This window comes from Lactuca serriola, chromosome 4, assembly GCF_051521515.1.
Source record: "Lactuca serriola cultivar US96UC23 chromosome 4, Lser_US96UC23_V15, whole genome shotgun sequence".
NCBI classification, from domain to species: Eukaryota; Viridiplantae; Streptophyta; class Magnoliopsida; order Asterales; family Asteraceae; genus Lactuca; species Lactuca serriola.
The window spans coordinates 37,138,853-37,166,024 of NC_136411.1; the positions used below are offsets into that span (position 1 = coordinate 37,138,853).

General features: G+C 29.4%; 2 long non-coding RNA genes across 2 annotated transcripts; both read right to left on the bottom strand.

Moving 5' to 3' along the window:
• Window positions 1-1,220: 1,220 nt before the first annotated feature.
• On the bottom strand, window positions 1,221-9,574 carry LOC145101331 (uncharacterized). Its single transcript, XR_013705604.1, has 2 exons — window positions 1,852-9,574; window positions 1,221-1,536 (listed from the first exon to the last, which is right to left on the bottom strand). It is a non-coding gene; the product is annotated as an uncharacterized LOC145101331 (long non-coding RNA).
• A 5,791-nt stretch (window positions 9,575-15,365) lies between these two features.
• Window positions 15,366-16,388, bottom strand: LOC145101332 (uncharacterized). Its single transcript, XR_013705605.1, has 2 exons — window positions 15,768-16,388; window positions 15,366-15,667 (listed from the first exon to the last, which is right to left on the bottom strand). It is a non-coding gene; the product is annotated as an uncharacterized LOC145101332 (long non-coding RNA).
• Between the last annotated feature and the right edge of the window lie 10,784 nt (window positions 16,389-27,172).

Genomic DNA, 27,172 nt, shown 5'->3' on the forward strand with positions numbered 1-27,172 from the left:
CGATAAGAAACCCGTCGGGTATCGGATCGGGTTCGGGTACATATGTGAAAATCGGGTTCGGGTTTGGGACACCATGCCCCGCCCCGAACCCGCCCCATTGCCATTCCTATTTGTATGTAGGAGAGAACCTTTGGAAAGATATGTAGTGTGATAAGGGATACAATGGTCTTTTTGTGCATTCTCTTATTCCTTTTCTAAAGGCAATGGTAATGGAGTTGAGATTTGAAGGATCAAAAGGACTAGAATTGGACACTTGGACTTGCTTAGGTCTAGGAATGTTCTTCTTTGTCTCGAGTATACCAGGTTCTTTCTAAACCGTGTGGATTCAGGTTTTGGAATAGTTTCATGAATCGGAACGGTTGAGATTAATTATGGATTAGGTACAAAATCATGGGTAGGAATAGGTGTGGAATGGGATCATATGACTGGAGTGAGAATGGGATGATGCAGGCAAAGATGTAGATAAGTCATGGAAAAGATCTTCCAAGCTTCCATTATCTTCTTTACAATTCTCTCCATAAAGATAAGGTTGGGTGAAGTAGGGATTGTTTTCGATAAAGGTTACATTCCTTGAAACAAAGAACCTTCTAGATGGGGGTGGTAGCATTTGTACCCTTTCTGGGTTGAGGAATATCCCAAAAAAAACACACTTTAGAGCCCGGGGATCAAGTTTGTTTCTGTCTTTGCTGTGGATGTGAACAAATCAAATACATCCAAAGATGCGCGGAACAAGATTGTCGGAAGTGGACACATTCGGGTAGAAGGAAGAAAGAACATCCATCAGACTTTTGAATCCAAGAACTCGGGTAGGAATTCTATTTATAAGGTAAGTTGTTGTGAACACAACTTATCCCCAAAAATATTTTGGAACGTTATTTTGGAATAATAATGCCCTGGTTTGATCTAATAAATGCCCATTTTTCCTCTGTGACACTCCGTTCTGTTGAGGCGTTTTGACACATGAAGATTCTTGAATTAGTCCCTCCTTTTGAAAATAAGAGGTGAGAGTTTGAGTGAAATAATCTCGAGCATTATCAAATCTTATCCTTTAAATTTTGACTCCAAATTGTTTTTTATCATTGAAATGAAATTAGGGAGAATAGTGCTAACATCTTATTTATGCTTTAACAAAAATACCCAAGTAACCCATGTACAATCATCAATGAATGTCACGAACCATCGTGCACCCGATACATTAGAAATATTAGATGGACCCCATATAAAAAGGAGAATTGCTTCTTTTATTATTGATAGAAAAAGGGATATGCTTGTGTTTAGCAAGCTCACATACTTCACAATGCATCATTTGATTTAAACAGAGAAGGAAAAAAAACTTTAATAATCCTAAATGAGGGATGACCTAAACGACAATGATGAAGTATGATTTTTTCTTTATTGGAGATAGCAAATTCTGATATTAGTGAGCGAGAATTTGTTATGAGTGAGTGAGATGATATGGGTGTTTTTTTGCAACTCAAGACGATATAGATCATTCTTTTCCTTAGCAAGTCCAATCATCTTCCCTGAATCATTTTCCTGAAGTACACAATATTTATTGGAAAATATCACATAACAATGTAAATCTCGTGCTAGTTTTTTTTTTTACAGATATCAGATTAGTGGACAATTTTGGGACATGAAGGACACTTTTTAAAGGAATGGATGGGCTAATTTGGATATCACCTTTACCAGCTACAGCAGTGGCAATTTTCTTGTTACTTAGACAAGGTGAGTATGTGGAGTAGTGTTTGGAAGAGTGAGGCATATGGTCAGTGGCTCCCGAATCAATGACCCAAGAGTAATTTAGGTTTGAATCTATGGCATTAAATCCAAATGAAAGTGGTTGTTTACCTGGGAATGAAGGTTTACCACCAGAAGGTTTTTCGAGAGAGCTGAAAAATGAAAGTGGTTGTTTACTTGGGAATGAAGGTTCACCACCAGAAGGTTTTTCGAGAGAGCTGAAAAATGATTTGAGCTTCTCTACTTCCTCTTGTTTAAGGCTTATTGGCTCTTGTTTGACTTCTTCTGGGGTTGGGTCAACTACAATATCAGCTTGTCCTTTGTCTCTAATTGTTGCACTTTTCTGGCCCTATTCATAACTTGGAGGTATGCCATGTAATTTCCAACATTTATCCCTCATGTGACGTGCCTTTTTGCAATGAGTGCACCATAGCCCATCTCGATTTTGAGTTCTAAATTGATCATTTTTCCCAGATCCAGACTCATAGTTGGTTCTATTTTCCCTTCCTATCTTGACATGTAATTTGTCATTGTCGAGCCATTCATTGGAAGGGTTTCAAGCGTTAAAGTTCTCCTGCTCTCCTCACTTCTAACAATGGCCACCACTTCATTAAAGCAAGGAACTTTAGGCTTTCCAAGGATTTGAATCATTACTTGATCAAAATCAGAGTTTAAACCTACAAGAAAATCATAAACTTTGTCTTGTTCAATGAAGTCCTTGAGTATTGCAGCATCTTCTGAGCAATTGGTCTTGATTACCCTATAATGATCGAATTATTGCCATAAAGTCCTTTTGTTCAATATTATGACTGGACTGAATAAGTTTAAATGCAAACAATTATTTTAAACTTCTAATCATAGATCCTTAATTAAATATAAACAACAATTAGGTGTTACTTTTTTGTCCAAAATAAGGTCTTAACTTTTTTTTCATGACCAACAATACTGGCAACTTCTGAGATAAAGATTAGTGGCAACGCTGACTCTACATGCCACAACATGTTAATTTTGAATAGTAAAAGTCACCATTCACAAAACCTAGGAGGCAAATGGTTAAATCTCACAATGGTTCCAGAAAAAAGTAATCAAGCTAATTTTTTTAGCATCACAAAAACCATCCAACAACAAAAGAAAATTTTAACCAAATTTAATGAGCGATGGAGAGAAATTACTGAAAAAAGTGATTGACGGCTTCAACTTGTGTATCTTTTTGGTTGGAGAAAAATGAAAGCGAGCTTATGACAATATATGTCCAAAACCAATGTGCGTTTAAATTTGGTTTGAAAATAAAGCATGTCACGAAAGAAGAAAAAAAAAAGGAATGGCCAGTTTTTCTAGTTTCGGGCACTTCAACAATCCATCAAGCAAAAAGAGGAAAAAACATTACCTTAAGTTGGGCTTCCAATTCTTCAAAATTGACGTTGTAATGCTTGCACAAGAATAGAAATTGAAAGAAAGACTAAAAATTTCTTCACCATGCATATTTTCCAGAAATTGAGAAATCACAGATAAATAGGTTGAGAAAAAAACAAGTAGAACATGGGAAATCAGAAATTAGAAATCAAAACACATGGAAAATCAAACTCAAAACAAAATGCGATGAGAAAATGCTTACGGATTCATATAAAACCCTAGATCGTAATATGAAAGTCTATGGAATTTCTCAAGTTAGAGCAAAGTTTGTGGGTGTAGTTAAATATAGAAGCGAGTGTAGCAAAATCAGAACCCAAATTTCCAATACACATAAATGGAAGTCCATTGCGATTTCCGGATATGATTTTTTCACTTTATGAAAAAAACTTATCAGCATCATATACAGTTCACCTTACGAACTTTATTTAAATACAAAGAAAAAGTTTATAAAAAAGCTCTATGGACTAAATGTTCTTAAATACCAACTAAAAGGTATGTAAAAAACTCTATTGACCGTATCTAAATTCTTTTGGAACCAAGTTCAATTAAATATAACATTATTGAGAAAAGAAAAAAAAATATTGGTTCTAAAAGATTACATGGAAAAAACACCAAAAGTATACTAAGCTAAGCCATTCTAGACAAATTTCAACAAAAACTTTCGGAAAATACTACAAGTAGTTCTTTTGCATTTCAACATGCACAAGGGCCATACAGGCAACTTAAACATTATAAGGTCATATATAGGTAACCAAAGTATAACATCCAAATAATAAAGAGATTGAAAGTATAATGCTATCGTTTGTTAGTTTTTGGAAGTAAAATGGTTGTGTACCAAAAAAAAAGAGATGATTTTATGCGACTTAAAGAAACGTAAGTAACTTAGTATTTATTGTACTTACCCCTAAGAAATAGCAGGAAAGAAAAAATGAAAGGTTAACCTTTACAAGCAGGGGTGTTCGTTTGGATGGATCGATTTGATCTGATCCAATCAAGTGAACCCAAATTGATTTCGGTTTTCAAAACATGGATCCTAATAGTCCAAACTAAATTCAAATCTGATCTGATCTGATCTGATCCGATTACAATTCAGTTGGATCAGTTTTTACAATTCGGTTTTCAAAAACCAAAACATTTTAAAACAACATATAATTATAATATTATAGATAGAAAACTTTTGAGAGAAAATGCATATTAATGTTTTTTTATCGGGTGAAACATTTTGAACCTATTTGAAAAAATAAATTACAAAATTAATAAATAACTATAGATATATTTTATAAATAAATAAATAAAAATATTTAATCGTTTTTTTTTGGACTATTCGGTTCTTATTTTATAAACCAAAATCAATCCGAAATCCAAAATAATAATTCGGTTTTGTTGAAAACCAATCCAAAAATCCGAATATACGAACCAAATAGTCCAATCCAAATTGTCCAGGTTTTATCCAATTAGTGAACAGCCATATTTACAAGGCCATAAAGTTGGCACCTTTATGCCATGAAAGTTCCTTAAGACCCTAGATCTGAAAGAGTTTGTCCATATGGCGCGTCCAACTCCCAATGACCACAAAGCAAGGTTGAGACTTTTTACCAGAAAGATGTCAAAAATGAAGCAAGGATTCTGGATCTAGCCGCTCCTTGTAACTTCAAGCTCCCCTTTCTTCCAATGGTTTCAAACACACACAACACACTAAAAAATAGCTCACAATCAGTCAAAGATGCCTTAGGGTTTATAACAGTGGAAGCTGAAAATGAGACCAACTTATGGGACTTAACTTGCATAAATAAGGTGCAAACCCCCGAAATTAGGTTACATTAAATGCAATTAAAAAAAACTAAATGAAACAAAAACATCAGTAAATCATGCAATCCTCATAGTTTTCATTCACTTTCGGTTAAATTAAATGAAATTAATAAAACATCTATTAGCCTTGAATATCCACCGAAGATATGAATAAAATGGAAAATATAATGTTCTCATTATTGCTTCAATTTTCTTTGATTTAGGGTTTTTTTCAGAAACGGCCAAAATTTATTAAAATACCCCAGTCAAGCAAGAAACTAGACAGGGGCAAAATGATAAAAACACGACAAGAACGACTAAGGAGACAATCTCCACTCATCCAAATTACATAAATTACCAGAACTTCTAACTTTGATCCAAAGGAATGTCATTGACTTGATAAGTTCCACTCCTCTACTTGAATATGATGTAAGAGAAGCAAGAACAATTACAGGGTAGGAAATCGATGCCACCAACATAAGATTGATGTTACCCCGATTAGAGATGAGAAGGGGAGGTCATTTGGAGGGGAATCAAAGATAACTCTTGGGAAGAAATTGGTGAGCACCGGCAGTATCGACGTGCAGTGAAGCGGTTTCTCGATACGACACATTGGAACATGAGCCAATTTGAATCGATGTTGGTGTCAATGGCAACGTTTCAAAAGGAAGTTGACGTGGCGTCCAATAAAACGTATAAATTTGATGTAGGCGGCAAGAGAACAAAAGAGAAAAAAAGGGCTTATATATATATATATATATATATATATATATATATATATATATATATATATATATATATATATATATATATAATAGGTATGTTTGAGGGTATTTTTGGCAACTCCTTGAAAAACCATAAGATCAAGTGAGAAACATTCCGCAAAACAAATTAAAATGCTCTTTCTTGAACTTTATATAAGGCTAAATGCAAAAAAATAGCAATGAACTTCCTTCCTACTTTTTCCATATCGATTCTATCTATTGAAAAAATGTAAGGAAAATGCTTTTATTGGTAAAGAAATACAAATGCATTGCTATTAATGCATAAAAAAATAAAGTACATTGCCTATAATGGTACAAAGGGTAAAGTGCATTGCTATTTTTCTGGAATTTACACATGTACTAATAACCATATAAAAATTGCTTATATCAACCTCAATATGTGGATATTTTGGTGGAATTTTCAACGTATAATGTTCAAACACGTAAACATGAAAGTAGGTTGCTATTATTGACATATCAATTAAAGTACATTGTAAGAGGTTGTCAATTGTTTATGACATATGCTGGCAATTGTTGACGCAGAGGAGAGAGTAGATTGCTACTTCATGATTTTAGCAAATGAGAACTCAAAGATATAGGTGTCATTCCACTACTACATGGGCTAGGTTTTAGTTTACATTAGTTATCTCACAAACATGGTGTTCATCTTCTCGCCTCTGGTGATATAGGAAAACTAATGATAATTAAAATATTATTTTCTACTTTAGTAATGCAAAAAAGTTCTTAATCTAAAAAAATTTAAAACCCGGCTAACCTCATCAATTGACAATATAGTCTAGTAGTATAAAATCGAAATTTTTTTTTTCAGTGAATTTGGTTCTAAATAAGTTGAGATGATTAGTTTGATCTTTTTTTTTTTTTGAATTAAACAACAAGTTCAATTGTCATCGTACAATTAGTTTGATCTTTTAATTGTTCAATTATCACCCAGGTGACACTTTACCTAGGTCGCAGGTTCATGTATCTTCTCTTCCTACAAAACTACGAAATACAAAACATTTTGAACTATATAGCATTGTCAAAGTAAATATCATTGCATAAAAGAGCATTTCACTTCTGGAAGGTTGTATAGATTCTTCATAGTACAATGACTTGCTAAGAAAAAAATTTGAAAATGTGATGTAATAATAGAAAGAAATGTAAGCTGGATGCTATAATAAGAAAAAAAAAATCGAAACTTCAATGACCAGGTAGATTTTCGAATGTTTATATAAGAAAACAAAAAATCAAAATACAAGATGTAATCGAAAGTAATAAAAGTAGAATGCTAAAGAAAAAATATGGAACTACATTTCTATATATAAAGGATCAGTTTAACATTGTGTACCTTGGCTTCGCATATTACTGATCGTCAATTGCAAATGAAATGAACCGGTAGGGTACATTTCTCTCATTAAAAATTAAATGAACTAAATCGGGCTTTATTGCAACTTTTCATTCCATTTCTTGAAATATTACAGAGTTTTAATTGGGCTTTCCAACTCCCAAGTGTTCCAGAAAATTGTTCAAAAAATAAGCATAACTTCAACAACATTCTAAAAAAATCAAATTAAGATACACTTCAAACCAATTGGAAACTCACCTGGACTACATAATTTCCATTATGATCTTGTGGTGGAATGCTTATACAGTCGAAAAAAGTGTTGAATATTGTGAATGGACTGAATAAGTTTCAATGAAAACAATTATTTTAAATTTTTAATCACAGACCCTTAATTAAATATAAACAACAAGTAGGTGTTACTTTTTTGTCCAAAATAGGAAGGTCTAACTTTTTTGTCATGACCACAACATGCTACTTTAGAATAGTAAAAGTCACCGGCAAATGGTTGAATCTCATAATGGTTCCAGAAAAAAGTAATCAAATTTATTTTTTTAGCATCACAAAAACCATCCAACAACAAAAGAAAGTTTTAACCAAAATTAATGAGCGATGGACAGAAATTACTGAAAAAAGTGATTAACAGCTTCAGTTTTTTGGCTGGAGAAAAATGAAAGCGAGCTTATTACAATGTATGTCCAAAACCAATGTGCGTTTAAATTTGGTTTGAAAAAAAAGCATGTCACAAAAACAAAAACAAAAAAAAAAAAGAATGGGCAGTTTTTCTAGTTTCGGGTACTTCAACAATCCATCAAGCAAAAAGAGGAAAAAACATTACCTTTTAGGTGGGCTTCCAATTCTTCAAAATTGATGCTGAAATCAGACACAACAGAAAACTAAAAAAAAATCGAAGAATTTTTTTTTAACGTTAAAACTTCAAGAAAGTGAGAAATCACAGATAAATAGTTTGAGACAAAAACAAATAGAACATGGGAAATCAGAAACTAGAAATCAAAACACATGGAAAATCAAACTCAAAACAAAATGCAATGAGAAAATGCTTACAGATTCATATAAAACCCTAGATCGTAATCTGAAAGTCTATTGAATTTCTCAAGTTAGAGCATAGTTTGCGGGTGTAGTTGAATATCAGAAGCGAGTGTAGCAAAATCAGAACCCAAATTTCCAATACACATAAATGAAAGTCCATTGCGATTTCCGGATATGATTTTTTCACTTTATGGAAAAAACTTATCAGCATCATATGCAGTTCACCTTACGGACTTTATTTAAATACAAAGTAAAAAGTTTATAAAAAAGCTCTATGGACTAAAAGTTATTAAATACCAAGTAAAAGGTATGTAAAAAACTCTATTGCACAAGGGTCATACAGGCAACTTAAACATTATAAGGCATGAATAGCATGAATATAAAATAGACAACTGCACAAAATGTCTTTGTATTTAGCTGAAAATTGCAACTTTGGTCCAAACAAGTTTGGACTAACACTATAGGTCCAAAGGTTTCATTTTGTTGCAAGTTTAGTCCGTTTCATAATTGGTGGAAAATTGCAACCATAAATGTTAGATAGTATAATAAGAAAACTTCAAGTAGAAAGCTAAATGAGATCTTTTAAATTGAAAAAAAAAATGGCTTTAAAAAAATTAAGAAATAAAATGACAACGCTGCAAATAGTTTAACTTTTGAAAGAAGTTAAAACGCAATGTGTTAGTAATAAGAAAAATGAAGGCGGTATGCTAAGATGGAAGATTTTTAAAAATAAATTGCATAGATAAAAAGTTTTTTAAGGATACAAGGCTTTAAAAGAATTTAAAAAAAATAAAAGTAGAATGCTATAAATATTTTGATTTTTGAAAATGTAATAACCGAAAGAAAACTAAAGTATAATGCTAAATGGGTTCACTTTCAAAGAAAAAGCATTGAATTTTTTTTTAAAGGGCATCAGAAAAGAATTTAAGAACTAAAAGTACAATGGGTTCATTTTTGAAAATGCTAGTAACAGTTACAAACTTAAGTTCAGAGCTAAAATAGAAGATTTTTAAAAGTAAAGTGCATTGATAAAAAAAACTTAAAAAATTACAAAGCCATAAATGCTATAAGAGGGTAGATTCTTCACTGTAAAAATCTTTGATATGAAAGAAAAGTTGGATGTTTCAATAACAGAATAAAAAACTAAAAGTACAATGTTAAAATGGATTGATTCTCAAAAATGCAATGTGTTAATAATAATAATTAAAAAAAACTAAAAGTAGAATGCTAAAGGGGAAGATTTTTCAAATTAAATAGCATTGAAAAAATAATTATAAAAATTAACAATGCCATAAATGGTTTAATTTTTAAAAACAAACAAATGCTTGAAAGCTATAAGTACAATGTTGTGATTTGTGAAAATGCAATAACCGAATTAAAACTAAAAGCGCAATGCTAAAAAGGGATGATTTTTTAAAAAGCAATGTGTTAATAATAAGTAAAGTTTTAAAAGTTATATGACTTTAAAAGAATTAAACCTAAAAATATAATGCCATAAATGGTCAAGTGTTTGAAAATGCAATAATGATTGAAAACATTAAGTAGAATGCTAAAATGGGATAATTTTTGAGCATGCAAGGTGTTAATAATAAGAAAATAAAAGTAGAATACTATATTGAAAGAATTTGGGAAAAAAATGCATCGATAAAAAAACTTTTAAAAATGACAACGATTAAAAAGACTTTAAGAACTAAAAAGCTATTAATGATTTGATTTCTAAAAATGCAATATGCTAGTTATAAAAAAGCTAAAAGTCCAATGCTACAATTTTTGGTAGATTTTTCAAAGTAAAATTCCTTGATATGAAAGAAAAGTTGAATTTTTTAATAGCATAACGAAAACTAAAAGTAAAATGCTAAAATGGGTTGATTTTTGAAAATGCAATGCGCTAATTAAAAAAATACTTTAAATCAAAAACTAAATTGGAATGTTTTTCAAAAGAAATTGCACTGATGAAAAAACTTTTTAAAAGTTACAAGGATTATAATAAACTAAGAACTAATAGCAGAATGCTATAAATGTTTTGATTTGTGAAAATGCAATACCAGAATTAAAACTAAGACTGGAATGCAAAAAGGTGTTATTTTTTAAAATGCAATGTACTATGATAAGAAAAAAAAAAAAGCAGAATCTAAATTGGAAGATTTTTCAAAAAAAATGCATTAAAATTATTATTATTTTTTTAAATGCAAGGCTTTGAAAAGTACAATAAGAAAACTGAAGTTCAACACTATACTAAAAGATTTTTCAAAATAAAATGCACCGAAAAAAAAACTTTTAAATATTATTTGGCTTTACAAGAAATAAGAATTAACAATTAACAATACAATGCCATGAATGATTAAATTTTTGAATAAATAATAATGAGAAAAAAGTACAATGCTAATGGGTTGATTTTTGAAAATGCAATGTGCTAATAATAAGAAAACTGAAGTAGGATACTAAATTGGCAAATTTTTCAAAGAAAAGGCATTTATAAAAAGCTTTAAAAACATGACAATACATTAAAAGACTTGAGTACTAAAAGTAAAATGCTATAAAGGGTTAGATTTCTAAAAAAGCAATATGTAATTTTTTTTTTAAAAAAAAGGAAAAGAAAAAAACTGAAAGTCCAATGCTATAATTGGTAGATTTCTTAAACTAAAAGGCCTTGATATGAAATAAAAGTTGGATGTTTCAATAACAGAATGAAACCTAAAAATACAATGTTAAAAAGTAGAATGATAAATTGGAAGATTTTTCTAAAAAAAACGCATTGAAAAAAAAAACACTTTTAAAAATTACAAGGCTTGAAAAGAATTAAGAACTAAAATCACAATGCCATAAATGGTTTAATTTTTGAAAATGTAAATAATGATTGAAAACTACAAGTACAATGCTATAAGATAATTGGTTGATTTTTTAAAATGCAATGTGCTAATAATAAGAAAATTAAAATTGAATACTAAAATGAAAGAATTTTCGAAGAAAATGCATTGATAAAAAAAGCTTTTAAAATGACAATGATTTAAAAGACTTCGGAACTAAAATGCTATTAATGATTTGATTTCTAAAAAATGCAACATGCTAGTTATAAAAAAACTTAAAGTCCAATGCAATAATTGGTAGATTTTTCAAAATAAGATTCCTCATATGAAAGAAAAGTTGAATTTTTTAATAACATAACGAAAACTAAAAGTAAAAGGCTAAAATGGGTTGATTTTTTAAAATGCAACATGTTAATGATAAGAAAAAAAAAAGTAGAATGCTATTTAGGAAGATTTTTCAAAGAAAATGCATTCAAATTTTAAAAACAAAAATAATTACAAGGCTTCAAAAGATTTAAATAAAAGTAAAATGGGTTAATTTTTTAAAATACATTGTGGTAACAATATGAAAATTGAAGTTCAATGCTAAATTGGAAGGTTTTTCAAAGTAAAGATTGCATTGGTAACAGAACTAAAAGTAAAATGCTGAAAATGTGTTAAGTTTTGAAAATGCAATGTGCTAATAATGAAAAAGGGAAAATGGAACGCTAAAATCAAAGATTTTTCTAAATAAAACACATTGCAGAAAAAACTTTTAAAAATTACACAGCTTTAAAAGAATCAAGAATTAAAAATACAATGCCATATTTGTTAATTTTTTTAAAATCTAATAATGATTGAAAAGTACAATGCTAAAATGGGTTATTTTAAAAGTAAAAATCCTTGATATGAAAGAAAAGTTGAATTTTTGAATAACATATAAAAATAAAAGTACAATGCTAAAAATGTGTTGATTTTTTAAATTACAACACTAAACTTGAAGATTTTTTATATAAAATGCTTTGAAAAAAAAATACATTTGAACTTTCAAAACTTTAAAATAATTAAAAACTAAAAGTACAATGCCATAAGTGATTAAATTTTCGAAAATGCAATAGTGATTGAAAACTATAAGTACAATGCTAGAATAGGTTGATTTTTTGAAAATTAACAGTAGAATGCTATAAATGTTTTGATTTGTGAAAATACAATAACCAAATTAAAAACTATAAAAAGAACTTTCAAAATTACAAAGCTTTAAAAAAGATAACTAAAAGTACAATTCCATTACTGTTTTTGACTTTTGAAAAGGCAAAAACAGAGTGAAAAAAGTAAAAGTAGAATGCTAAAAATTTGTTGATTTTAGAAAATGCGAAGTGTTATAAAAAGAAAACAGAAACTAGAATGCTAAAATTAAAAAAAAAAATTAAATAAAATGATTTGGAAGTTTTTTCAAAGAAAATGCATTTGTAAAAAAATTTATTGGAAGATTTTTCAAAATAAATATTTTTAGAAGTGTCAAAGATTTAAAAGAATTAGGAACTAAACATACAATGCCATTGATTTTTTAGTTTATAATCCAATAATGCTTGAAAACTATAAGTACAATGCGAAAATTAGTTGATTTTTTAAAATGCAATTTGCTAATAAAAAAAAACAGAAGTAGAATATTAAATTGAAAGAGTTTTTAAAGCAAATGCATTGATAAAAAACTTCTAAAAATGAAAATGATATAAAAGACTTATGAACTAAAGCGAAATACTAAATTGAAAGAACTTTTAAAGAAAATCCATTGATAATGCAATTTGTTAATAATAAAAAACCGAAGTAGAATATTAAATTGAAAGATCTTTCAAAGAAAATGCATTTAAAAAAAACTTCAAAAAATGAAAATGATTTAAAAGACTTAAGAGCTAAAAGTAAAAAGCTATAACTGGTTTGATTACTAAGAATGCAATATGCTAGTTATAAAAAACAGAAAATATGATGCTATAATTGGTATATTTTTCAAAGTAAAATTCATTGATATGAAAGAAAAGTAAGATTTTTCAATAACAATAACAATGAACACAAAAAGTACAATGTACAAATGGATTGATTTTTGAAAATGCAATGTGTTAACAATAAGAAAATGAAAAGCAGAATGCTAAATTGGAAGATTTTTCAAATTATAATGCATTGAAAAAAAATATGTTTAAATTTTCGAGGCTTTAAAAGAACTAAAAACTAAAAATATAATGCCATAAATGGTTTAAGTTTTTGAAAAAGCAATATTGATTAAAAACTTTAAGTAGAATGCTAAAATGGGTTAATTTTTGAACATGCAATGTACTAATAATAAGAAGACCAAAAGTAGAATACTATATTGAAAGAACTTTGGAAAAAAGGCATTGATAAAAAAAACTTTTTAAATGACAATGATTTTAAAAACTTAAGAACAAAGAGTAAATTGCTATAAATTGTTTGATTTCTAAAAATGCAATATGAAAGTTATTAAAAAACTGAAAATACAATGCTATAATTGGTAGATTTTTCAAAGCAAAATTCCTTGATATGAGAGAAAAGTTAATTTTTTTAAAAACATAATGAAAACTAAAAGTACAATGCTAAAATGGTTTGGATTTTGAAAATGCAATGTGCTATTAATAAAAAACAGTTTAAGTTAAATGCTAATTTGGAAGGGTTTTCAAAAGAAATGCATTGATAAAAAACTTTTTTAAAAGTTACAATTCTTTAGTTTAATAAAGAACTAATAGTAGAATGTTATAAATGTTTTGATTTGATGTTATAATTAGTGGATTTTTCAAAGTAAAAAAGTTTGAATGATATGAAAGAAAAGTTGGATGTTACAATGACTGAATTAAAACATAAAAACAATGCTATAAAGGTTGATATTTTAAAATGCAATGCCCTAACAATAAGAATTAAGAAAACTTAAAGTTAGATGATAAATTGAAAGATTTTTCAAAAAAAACTGTACTGATAAAAAAAACTTTTAGATGATAAATTGAATGCAATAACCGAATTAAAAATAAACAAAATTGAAAGTAGAATGCTAAATTAGAAGATTTTTCAAAGAAAAAGCATTATAAAAAATTTAAACAAAATTAAAAAGTTTCAAAAGAATTCAGAACTAAGAGTACAATTGTTTGATTTTTGAAAATGAAATAACCAAATGAAAACTAAAAGTAAAAGTACAATGCAAAAATACAATGTGCTATTAATAAGAAAACCTAACGTCAATGCTAAACTGGAGGATTTTTTGAAATAAAACACATTGAAAAAAAACTTTAGAAACTACAAGTCTAGTGCTATAAATGGTAGTTTTTCAATGTAAAATTCTTTGATATGAACGAAAAGTTGACTTTTTGAATAACATAATAAAAAGTAAAAAGTACAATGCTAAAATGGGTTGATTTTTGAAAATGCAATGTGCTAATAATAAAAAACACTTCAAGTTAAATGCTAAAGTGGAAGGTTTTTCAAAAGAAATTGCATTAATAAAAGAAGTTTTTAAAAGTTACAAGGCTTTAAATAAACTAAGAACTAATAATAGAATGCTATAAATTTTTTGATCTGAGAAGATGCAATAACCGAATTAAAACAGAAAGTGGAATGCAAAAGTGGGTTGATTTTGAAAAAGTACAATGCTAAATTGGAATATTTTTCAAAATAAATACATAAGAAGTAAAAGTACAATAATTTGATTTTTGAAAATGCAATAACCAAATGAAAACTAAAAATAAAATGCAATGTGTTAAAAAGAAGAGAACTGAAGTTCAATGCTAAATTGGAAAAAATTTCAAAATAAATTGCATTGGTAAAAAGAACTTTCAAAATTACAAAGTAAAAAAAGTTAGAAGAACTAAAAGTACAATGCTATGACAGTTTTGAATTTTAAATATGCAATGTGCTAATAATGAAAAAAAGAAAGTAATAAGCTAAAATGGAAGATTTTTCAAATTAAAATGTTTTAAAAAAAATATTTTTATATTTTCAAGGCTTTAAAAGAAATAAGGACTAAAAGTACAATGCCATAATAGGTTTAATTTTAGAAAATTTAATAATGATTGAAAACTAAAAGTACAATGCTAAAAAGGGATGATTTTTAAAAATGCAGTGTGCTAATAAAAAGAAAACTGAACTTAAATGGATAGATTTTTCAAAGTAAATTGCATTAATAATAATAATAACATTTAAATTTACAAAGTTTTAAAAAAATAAAGAACTAAAGGTGCAATGCTATAAATAGTTTGAATTTTTAAAATACAGCCTAATAAAAACTAATGGTACAATGCTAAAAATGTGTGATATTTGAAAATACAATGTGCAAATAATAAGAAAACTATAAGTAGAATGTTAAATTGGAAGATTTTTTAAAGAAAATGCAATGTGCTAATATAAAGAAAAGTAAAGATGCAAAAACTTTTAAAATATTACTACAAACAAAAGAAAATTAGGAGACAACAAAATATATAGAAGTTTATTGGAACATACCTGGATTAATAAATGAAAGTATTTTTCAATTTCTTGATACACTTCTAGTGAAACTAGATTTGGTATCCCCAGTCTATAATGGGTAAACTCAAGCTTTTATCTCACAGACATTTGATCGAACACATTAAGTGCAAAATAAAAAGTTGTTTGAAAAAACATAAGAGATGTACGCAAATCCTTTCAAGTAACTCAGGATCTCATCTTGCCCGTTCTTGAAACTGCTTAAACCACCGATTGAATAGCACCAACAACTTACTCCCATCAACCATCATAACTGATCGGAACACCTAAAAAAACAAAATTGGTAAGTTTGAGGCAACATACGATTATATACAACTTCACACCTCATGTAAAGGTTAAATAAAAACAAATAGGATTCAAAAATACCTCAAGATTGTGAAAGTGGGAAACGAATGCTGGAATCAGACTGGCAAAAGAAACTATCTGTCCACTGTGGCCATCACCGGCGCAAGAAGCCAGTGAAAGGTGTCGATTTGGGTGAAAGCCACGCCGAACATAGTTGATGATTTCTCTGCTTTGTAACAGGATTCCGGAGGTTTGATTTGTTGAGATCAAACGAAAGAATTTATCAAAAGTTCGCTTCAGATGGGAAGTTACTAAGGCAAGCGAAGCGTTCGATCAAGAAGGGAAAAAGAAGAGGGAAAGGTGGCGTGAGATGAATAGTGAATGTGCTATTCATCCGATAGAAACTGTAAGTAGAGAGAATGTGGGTTTATAGAATGGATAATAGTACCTGAAGAAAAAAAAATGGAAAACATGAAAAGAAAAGGAGAACAGCCAAGAACGTTTGCTCTCCAAAATCATCGTCTTCAATTTCTAGACATTTTGTCCGTTTCTTTCCAATCGCCGTCTTTCTCCACTGTCACCAATTTCTTGAAATCAATTTATATTAGAAGTGAGATTGTTTCTTGAAACGCAAAAAAAAAAAAAAAAAAAAAACATAGAATCGCATATGTATTTTGGATCTAGAGAAGGAAAGGGACGAAGGAGAAGATAAAAACGAGTGGATGCGCAGAGGAAAAAAGAAATATGGAGAGTTAAAAGATCATGATTTAAATTAAGAATCTTACTCATTAATTGTGCGTTATTAACCGACCTAATTAATATAGTTTTTTTTATATTGATGGACCATTTATATTATTTTGTGACGTTATTTTAAATTAATAATTATCTTTCATATTAATATACATTAATAAAAATAATTATTGGAAAGTAATATCTTTTTATTGGTTTAAATTATGAGAAAATTATAAGTTTATCTATTTTTCTTAATGATTTTTTGAGTCTTTAGTCAAAAATTAACTAACTATAAAAAAAATAGACATCAAAATAATAGACGATTACCTACAATTTCATTCATGTTAGATGCGATTTCACAACGTAGGGCATAGGCTATAATCTCAATGCATATTTTTTATTTTCATGTCCATTTGGATATAAAAACCAAAATATCAAATAGTATTTTTCAAGTCCACTTAGATATGAAAACCCAAAATATCAAATGGTAAAAAGTTAAAATCGCATGACACAAAGCCACCAAAGATTTTTCCTAGTTTGGCTGTAAATTTATACATTTTTTTTTCTTTTATTATAAAAACATGATATTTTGACTATAATTTCTAACACTTTGATTCTTATTTCTCGTCATTTTAATTACATTTGATATAAAGTTTAGAGTATGAGTTCTATTTACCAAAATTTTGGTGTTTTTCCAATTGATTTTGAACCAAAAGGTATGGGATCTAGTGAGCATTTCGTTGTAACTTGTGACAGGAGCAAGAATATGTTGATTATCAATGAAGATTTGTTACGACTTCCATTAAGAATTACAGAGTGAGATTTGTGTCTTTAAACATGATGATATTGAATAACTACAAAAGATCCCCTTTTGAACAATGCCAGTATAGTATATGATGTTACAGAGATTCGGTAGATTTTTTTTTAATTTATCCAATCTAGAAAGTAATTAGGATATAGAATGGTATCATGTACATAATCACATGTGATTATATGTATCAAATCACATATGATTTATATTGATAATATTCGTTTTTGCATTTTTTATTCAATATTTTTCTCATGTATTTAATCATATGTGATTGTATGTATTACTTTACATATGATTAATGTGGAAAAAAGAAAACTATTGAATCGAAAACACAAAAAATGAATCTTGTGTACATAAATCATATGTAACTAAATGTAAAAGAACAGCTATTGAACGATATTGCGAAAACGAATATTGTCCATATAAATCATATATGGTTAAATACATACAATCTCATGTAATTAAATACACAAGAACTACAACTAAATCGAGAACATGAAAATGAAACTTTTCCACATAAATTATATGTGATTAGATACATATAATTACATGTGATTATATGCACTTAATCACATATGGTATATGTGGACAATATTTATCTTTGTGTTCTCGATTCAATACGTGTTCTAGTGTATATAATCATATGTGATTATATGTATCTAATCACATATGATTTATATAGACATCATTTTTTTGTCCATATAAATCATATGTGATTAGATACATATGATCACATGTAATTAGATGTATTTAATCTCATATGATTAAAGTTGACAAAGAACAGTTACTGAATCGAGAATGTGATAATGAATCTTATCTACATAAACCATGTGTGTGTAACATCCGCTTTCGTGGATGAATCGAATTAGGCTTTTAGAGGGTCAAAGGGTTGGGTTTTTTTTTAGAAAAAGGGGTCCTCACGATGTGAGGAGGGCCGCATAAAGATTCTATCCGGGACTGAGCTCATTACGTGAACAATAAGAGCTCACGATGTGAGGTTCGCTGTAGCCCAAGCCCACAAAGTTTTAGGGTTTCCCATGTATTTAAGCCCCCTTAACTTGGTTTTAGGGTTCATTTCTCAACCTCCACCTTCCCCTAACTCAGAAAAAACCCTAACCCTAATCCATCTTGGTGATTTTGGATCCATTTTAGTGTTTTGGTGACTAGAAGAATAAAAAGAAGGAGAAGTTCTAGAGTGTTGGTTCAGCAAGGCGGCTTCATCATCATCTTGTGCACATTTTGGACCACTATAAGTGTTCAATATCCAATCTTTATGAGCTCAAATTGCTAGAACTAAGTTATAAGCTCCTTTTTGCATGTTTATGATGGATTGCATGCATAGGATCCATAATGTTGGCAACTTTATGGATCAATGAGTCATTCTCTATGATTTAGTCTTATGGATCTGAAGTATGGTTATAATTCGTGAATCTTGTTTGAGTTTGGGGACATTTCTTGTCAATTTTGACCTAAAAGATGGGTTTAGGGCATGCGTGGGGCATTCATGTCCATAAAGTAATCGTTTTATTGGCCTTGGGAGTCCTTGTTAGCTTCTGGAAGAATTAGGATTGAAAGCTTAATGGATTAAGGACTTAAAATTTGGATTTTTAGCCTCAAAATGTTCTCACGATGTGAGAAGTGCTTGGTCCCGTTTTCTAGTTATCTGCTTGAGCCTTACGACGTGAGGGCAGCCCCGTTAACTATCCGTTAGCTAAGTTGTCTAGGTTGAGTCGTGATGAGTTGGGATCTTATTGAGTGAGCTCTCACGACATGACCAGGGCTAGTCACGACGTGAGAGGTGGTTTTCGACCTTGTTGGGCCATTTTAGGCTTTGAGTTGCCATCTTGGGCTTTTATGTGATTTGGTTGGGCCTTGGTCTTAGTCCAAATGAGAAAAGGGTAAATTGGTATTTTACTCTTTAGGAAGTTGGTTTTATGGACTGGGCCTTGGATTTTGGATTATCGGGAAAATTATTGATTAAAATTATATTTTGTTAGTTGGTGCGAGGTTATCCGGTTTAGCAACCTGAGCAAGCATTTGATTATCAGCGGATTGAGGTGAGTTTTCCTCCTTGTATTTATGGGTCGAAGGCACCAAGGTCAGCCTATTGGATTGATATCCTAGTTTACCGTATGTTGCTATGTTGTAGTGATTTGTTAGATCTGTATCCTGGTATATGGGATGTAGTCATGTTGTAGTGATCTGTTAGATCTGTTTGTTGTCTATTGAATGGTTATGTGTTTATCTGTTATGTATATATCAACATGTTATGTGTGGTTGCGTTGAGACATACCATTTATAATGTCTCAAAAATTATAAGGTGAAATTTTCATTTTTAATTCAACTAAAACATTAATTAACTTTATGTCAACATTCAGTTTTCCTTTCCTAAATATTAAGTGCTTTGTAAGAAAACAATTATCATAGTATAATCCCAAAATCATCATAATACGGAAGTATGGTTATAATTTAGTCATATAGATATGAAGTATGGTTATAATTTATGAATCTTGTTTGAGTTTGGGGCCATTTATTGTCTGTTTTGACCTAAGATGGGTTTACGACATGCTTGGGGGAATGCATGTCCATCAAATAATCGTTTTTATTAGCCTTGGGAGTCCTTGTTAGCTTATGGAAGAATTAGGATTGAAATCTTAATGGGTTAAGGACTTAAAAGTTGGATTTTTAGCCTCAAATGGACATGACACGAGAGACATAAGGTCTCACGGCGTGAGAAGTGTTTGGTCCCGTTTCTAGTTATCTATTTGAGGCTCACAACATGAAAAAAGGCCTCTCACGACATGAGGGCGGGCATGTTGACTTTCCGTTAGCTAAGTTGGCTAGGTTGAGTTGTGATGAGGTGGGATCTGATTGAGTGAGCTCTCATGACGTCACCATGGTTGGTCACGATGTGAGAGGTGGTTTTGTACCTTGTTAGGCTTTGAGTTTCCATCTTGGACTTTTGTATATGTAGACATGTTATGTGGTTGGTTTGAGGCGGAACAGTGTATATTGAAGGCCAAGAGAACCATGGAGGTTTGAATAGACTGAAGGCCAAGAGAACCATGGCGGCCTGAATAGATTGAAGGCCTGAGAGGCATACCAGTCAGGCTGAAGGCTTGGAGAACGGTCCAGATAAGTTAAAGGCCCGATCAGGCGGTCCAGTTGTGTTGAAGGTTTTATGAACGATCCAGATAGTCTGTAGGTTGGTGCGGTGTTCCAGTCAGGTTGAAGGCTCTGTATACATGATGTTTGTTATTATGGTTATGTGGTGGTATTTTGGGGGAACTCACTAAGCTTCGTGCTTACAGCTTTGGTTTATGGTTTCAGGTACTTTGGAGGACCATGGCAAGGCGAAGGCATGACAATACACATCCTTTGTTTTAAGACCTATTGAATCTTGGGAGACTCTGATTTTAAATAATGCTTTGGAAATAATGATGTTGTAAACACTTTTATTAGGAAATGGGTTGTTTTGAAAGGTTTAAATTTGTTGAAATTATTGGGATGTTACAATGTGATTGATACATATAATCACATGTGATTATATGTATTAATCAAATATGATTTATGTCGATTTATTTTTGCGGTTTCGATTGAATAATTGGCTATGTGTATTTAATCATATGTGATTATATGTATATAATCACATATGATTTGAGGTGGACAAGATTCATTTTTGCCTTCTCGATTCAATAGTCGTGCTCCTCTACTTAATCACATGCGATTATACATATAATTACATGTGATAAAATACGTGAGAACAACTATTGAATCAACAAAGCGAAAATGAACTGTGTCCACATAAATCATATGTGATTAGATTCATATAATCACATGTGATCAAATATATTTAATCAATACGATTAATGTAGATAAATATTTGTTTTCGCTTCATGATTCAATATTTGTTATCGTGTATATAATCGTATGTGATTATATGTATCTAATCACATATGATTTATATAGACAATATTCATTTTCCCCAAATAAAGTCATATTTGATTATAAACATATAACCACAATCTTATTAAATGTATTTAGTCACATATAATTAAAGTGGAGAAAAACAATTATTGAATCGAAACGCGAAAATGAATCTTAGCCACATAAATCATATATGATTATATTCATATAATCACATGTGATTATATGTATCTAAACATATATGATTTATGTGGACACTATTCATTTCATGTTCTCGATTCAATAGTTATTCTCGTGTATTTAATCAGATGTGATTATATGTATTTAATCACATATAATGTATGTGAATAAGATTCGAATTCGCGTTTTCAATTTAATAGTTGTTATCATGTATTTAATCTAGTTGTTATCATGTATTTTATCATATGTCATTTTATGTATTTAATCACATACAATTAATATGGATAAAGAACAACTATTAAATCGGAAACACAAAAATGTTTCTAATGCATATAAGTCATATGTGATTGGATCATATAATCACATGTGATTTAATACACGGGAAACAATTAACGAATCGAGAACGCAAAAATGAATCTTGTCTTCTTTTCTCACTAGAGAACAAACTACATTCTATCTTTCATTGTTCACTCTACCGGATTAGGGCATCCGTGAACAATAACACAAAACAAGTAATGCCTACATAATAGGAGAGTTAGTGTAACTGACCTCCTTAAACTTGAAAAATAGCTAGCGTAAGCTAGATGGATCACTTCCTTTCCGAGTACCTACACAACAATTATAACATTGTTTAGCTTGTGCTTTGTTGTATTACTCTTATAAAACTTATGTACATATTTCCTTATTTTCTCTTTGATTGTAGTGCTTTGTTTGGGATCTGTTTTCTTACCTTTCAACCCATTCTTAAAATTCGATAGAATAATATTAGTAAATTCCCCCCCCCCCCCTTTATATTTTTAGAAATATAAAGATCCCGTTCTAATGATTTTTGTTTGATTTTATATTAAATTTACAAGTTAGTAACGTTAAGTTGTCACTTTCTGGACCACTCAACACTCTTGGAATAAACTGTAAAAATATACTAAGAATTACATCAGCCCCTTTATATGTGGGAAACTATACATCCATATCTAACTATAGGCTCTGGAATTTTGGCATTTGGATTTCTAATGAATTTATTATGATTTTTTGAAGACACTGCATGAAATCCGTGACAGCATGGGCCACCTTGAGACGATTGCCAATTATACCCCTCAAGGAGTTGGAATTTCGAAATGTGATTCAAATTTTGAAGAAACTAGACACACTAAGATTTCTAGAAAACAAAGTCTCATGATTTTTAGGTGTTCTTATTGACTTGCACGAATTTTAGAAATTGGAGTACAAATTTGGGAAAATTGATCATAATAGCTTTTAAATCACTTTTGGTGTTCTACTAAGGACTTAATGGTCACACCTTAAGTTTATCACTTTTAACATTATTGTTGGTTACTTATTAGGCTATTGATATGTGATATTCGATTCAACCTAATGGATTTAATGTTTCGCTTAATGCGGGTTCAAAGTTAAGGACTTTCACATAAAATGCCACTTTTACACTTATTAGGTTCTTTCAGACAATATGACAAACACCTTGTGTGCATGAAATCCTACAGTGGTCATCAACTCTGTAATATAATCCAATCCAGCTCCTTGAGCTTATTATTTTCATTTATCATATGAAAAAAAATTAATCAAGAAGCAACCTAAGAGATTCCACTTCTACTTGATGATTTATTGATTCCAAAGCCAATATCATGCTCCCAACATGAACAAATAGAAGATAATAGTTTCCAAAATTTGAACTTACATAGCTATTGAAAACAACTAAGTTACCATGGCAGTTGGAAAGGGCAACGAAATTGGTTATTGGCCTCCAACAAATTCCTCTACAAGTACAATTTCAAATAGATATACCAAATTGGTCAAACTAAAGTATAAAATGAAATGTTTCTTAATGAGTTTATTATAAAATTGTGTTTCAAAACCATTAAACTAATAACAAATATAAAAAAATTGGAAATAAAGTTACATAGGATAAGGATAAGGATAAGGAAGCGTACCAACCAATCACGGCAAAATGTCTCTATTAGCTCCTTCATCGACGTTCTCCAGGTGAATGAAAAATTGAAGCAACAACTCCGACTATATCTCTAACAAGCTTGATACGAAGAGCTTTTGGGCAGTAGGTTCACAGAATCGAGACTTGACCGGTGGCGAATGAATATATGTACTAGAGTTTCGTGAAATCCAGGTAGCATCGGAAATCGTAGAGAGGTCAGCAATTAGAGAAGTGGTGAAGATCGACATCTTCAATTTGATGCATAGCTTCTTCAGTGTGTTATCTTCTTATCTCATTTGTGTTGCTTGTTACATGAATGTAATAACTATAAAAAAAATTACATACACACCCTCGCTTCATTAAAAGCAAAGCACTTGTTTTCATATTGCTGATTTTTATTCTAAAATGTTCTCAAACCCATAACTGTTCTCATTTGAATATATATATATATATATATATATATATATATATATGGTTATGATTAAATGCGAATCACAAGTATTGTGTGAACTTGTGACTACATTCTGATAATTAGATTAAAATAATGAAAGGGGATGATTTTAGGGTACATGTTATTAATATGAACCAACATGTATTCTATAAGTGCATTTAATTAGTTATAAGGGCAAAAACGTAACAATTGGTAATAAATATATATGGAATTTCCGGATTATAAGCAAAAATATTAACACTTCTCCCATTTTTTAAGGAAAAACAAACATATATGAAAATAATAAAATTTATGTTTGAAATTTCCAAATGATTACCAAATTTTCATCCCTTCGCAATACTCATATAATCAATTCTTAAAAAAATACCAATGTCCTCAATAAATTCTTAAAGAATAAAGTGTTTTTGAACAATTATTTTTTCAAATACAACATAAAAAGCTCAAAGATAATACCTAATGTAGAATTATTTATTGAATTCTTAAAGAATGCAATATTCTTATAGAATTCTCTAGACAAATATTTACATAAATCTATTTACATATAGAATCGTGTATCCACTTGTTCATGTTGAGTTTGTATAGTTTATGTTTGTTGTTGTTGTGGTGGTGCTGCTTGTACGACAACTGCAACTACAACAAATATCATTAGTATCATATAAAACTAAAGTAAATAACCCATTTTTACGATCGTAATTCCTTTAAAATATTTTACAAGGTATTCATATTAACTACTACAAAATTTCAGTTATAACAACTTTCTGATATATGATGTGAAACAAATACATATATATTCTTTAGGCATATATCTTCTAATGCATAAAACAAACAAAGCATTATTGGTGAATATATAGACAAAAAACATACACATTCTTGTATAATATATGATTTCAAATCCCAGTCTTTCATAAATTAACAATAAAATAGTATACATCTGACTAACTCTTAACGAATAAGTCATGTTCACAAAATTAAGAACAAATGAATTGAAGAACTCATCGATATCGCTCAATAAAATCAAACAAATATACACAAGTGAAATTAGTGAACTCGTTTATATATTCAATCGCTAGAAAAAAAAAAGAATTAGATGATCAGAGTCATTAATTTTTGAGGTAGGAATAAGATCACAATCAAGTTGTAAATGTCCAATCTTTCACCCAAATATATGGTGGGTCTACAATTATTCGTCAAAACGATAACAAATAGAAACTTCAAATAAACTCTCATAGTTTATGGGTTTGCTATGTTCATCGTCTCCATTAGCAAGGCCTGTAGGAAATACCAGGTAGAACATGGGAAATAGAATTAGGAAATTTACGGACTTCCAAGTAAAATATATAAAGAATCAATAAACCTTAATTTCTCATGAAATAAGGATGAAAACACAAGGATGAAAGATCATTGTTTTTACTTTTATAATCCAAATTATAAATTTAACCACGTTATGTTTTGTATACAACTATGGACCTGGATACACAAATTAACAAGGATTTGAACTTTGATAATTATGCAAGTCATTAATTGAGATCATTAGGTTACCATTCTATATGATTTGCTTCAAATAGGTTCTAGAATCCCACATTCACTTAACCATGCTCCTTAAGGACTTACTCCACTGTTCCATCAATATTCCCAAAATAATAGATTAACTTTAATTTGTTATAAAACAACATATATAACGGTGATGAATCAAAATTAAGCATCCGATTATACAAAATTATGATGCAGAAACTCGATTTTGTATATCTAAAACAATTTTTTGTTGCAGAGTGCCTTAGATTCTAGTGGAATAAATAAAAATTCAAAATTTTTAAGGGTGAAATTGTAGATTAAAGATCGGACCAGAGTGACCTAAATTCCATAAATCATAAAGAAAGAAAACCAGAGGTAGAGAGAGTTCGTACCAAACTTCATTATTTGTAGACATCAATGATGGTTGAAAGGGCGACATATTGTACTGCTTGATTTTCCGGATGAAGGAATGGTCGAAGTCCGATGTTGATGGGGTGGGATAAATAACATATTTAAATAGTTTATTTCAATCATTTATGTCAACCAAAAAGTGTAATGGTTCATGGTCCAAGATTTTAGTTTCAAGTTTTTACGAATCACGACGAACCAAGTCGTTTGTAAGGTGTGAGTTGATGAGGTAACTTTATATGCAATTAATAATTATTTATTTACTTTTTACTATTATTCATTTTTATATACATATATGATTTAATGCGACGTTTTATTAAAACTATGCGAATGCCCGCGTGTTGCGCATAAACACCTATATAGTTGAAGTCTTTACAAAAATATGATTTTTTTAAATATAAAAATAATGTTGTTGCTAAATGTGATATAATAATTCGTATACTAAATTGATATAATATATTAAATATTTTGAATTATATGATAATATACACATCTATTATACCTGCATTATCTTAATCGTTTGAATGACTTCTACCCGCGAGTTACACATGAATAAAATTAAATATAATATATGATTTAATGTTATTTATAGTTACTGTTATTGTTAATATAGTTTTTAAAACTTATTTGCTTAATATTTTAATTTCTATCATTATAATTATTTAAAACATCAAACATTGTTTTTTGATTTTAAAGGTAACAATATAATAATTTATATATAGTTATTTTTAACTACTGTTATTATAAGTTATTTTAAGCTACTTATTTGAAAACTTTTAATGATTATAAAAATATCTTTAGCAAATACTTTAGTTAAATTAAGATTACAATTTAGTTTTTGCATTTATCATTACAATTTATCACCTTTAACTATTTACAAAATATTCTTTGATTTTTTAAGTGGAACTGAAATTTATAGTTAAGTTGACAATGTAATATTATATTTAAATTAACAATTTAAGTATTTTGTCTAAACTGTTCAAAAGTTGTAGCTTTAAATTGATAATGATTTACATACAACAACACTTAAAATCTAATAAATTAAATATAATATGTTAAAAGTTAAAGACATAACTTTATAAGTAGAAGTAAAAATATTATTTTAAAATTGAAATTTAGTTTATTTATGATTATACTTTAGAATTTATATTTATTTAACCTTATTAACTGTGACATCCCCATTTTTACGGCCAGAAAAGACCGATTTTGTTTATGCTTTATAAAAATCAGAGTATCTCTTTTAATAAAAATGTTGCGGAATTTGTTCCCAGAAAAACATGATAATCGCGTTATCAAAGCATTTCTAAAGAAATATATTTTTATTCACTTTTAAAACATTTGAGATGTCATCGTCAATACAGGAACATAAACATAAACAGAACTTACATTCATTTACTCTAGTGATCTACATCTCTTTTAAATCTCTCAGTGTAATGTGACTTCATATCAACAACTGTGATATAAATAAACTGAGTGATTTAGGTTGGGAAACCTGGTGAGTACATAGGGTTTTCAACCCACAA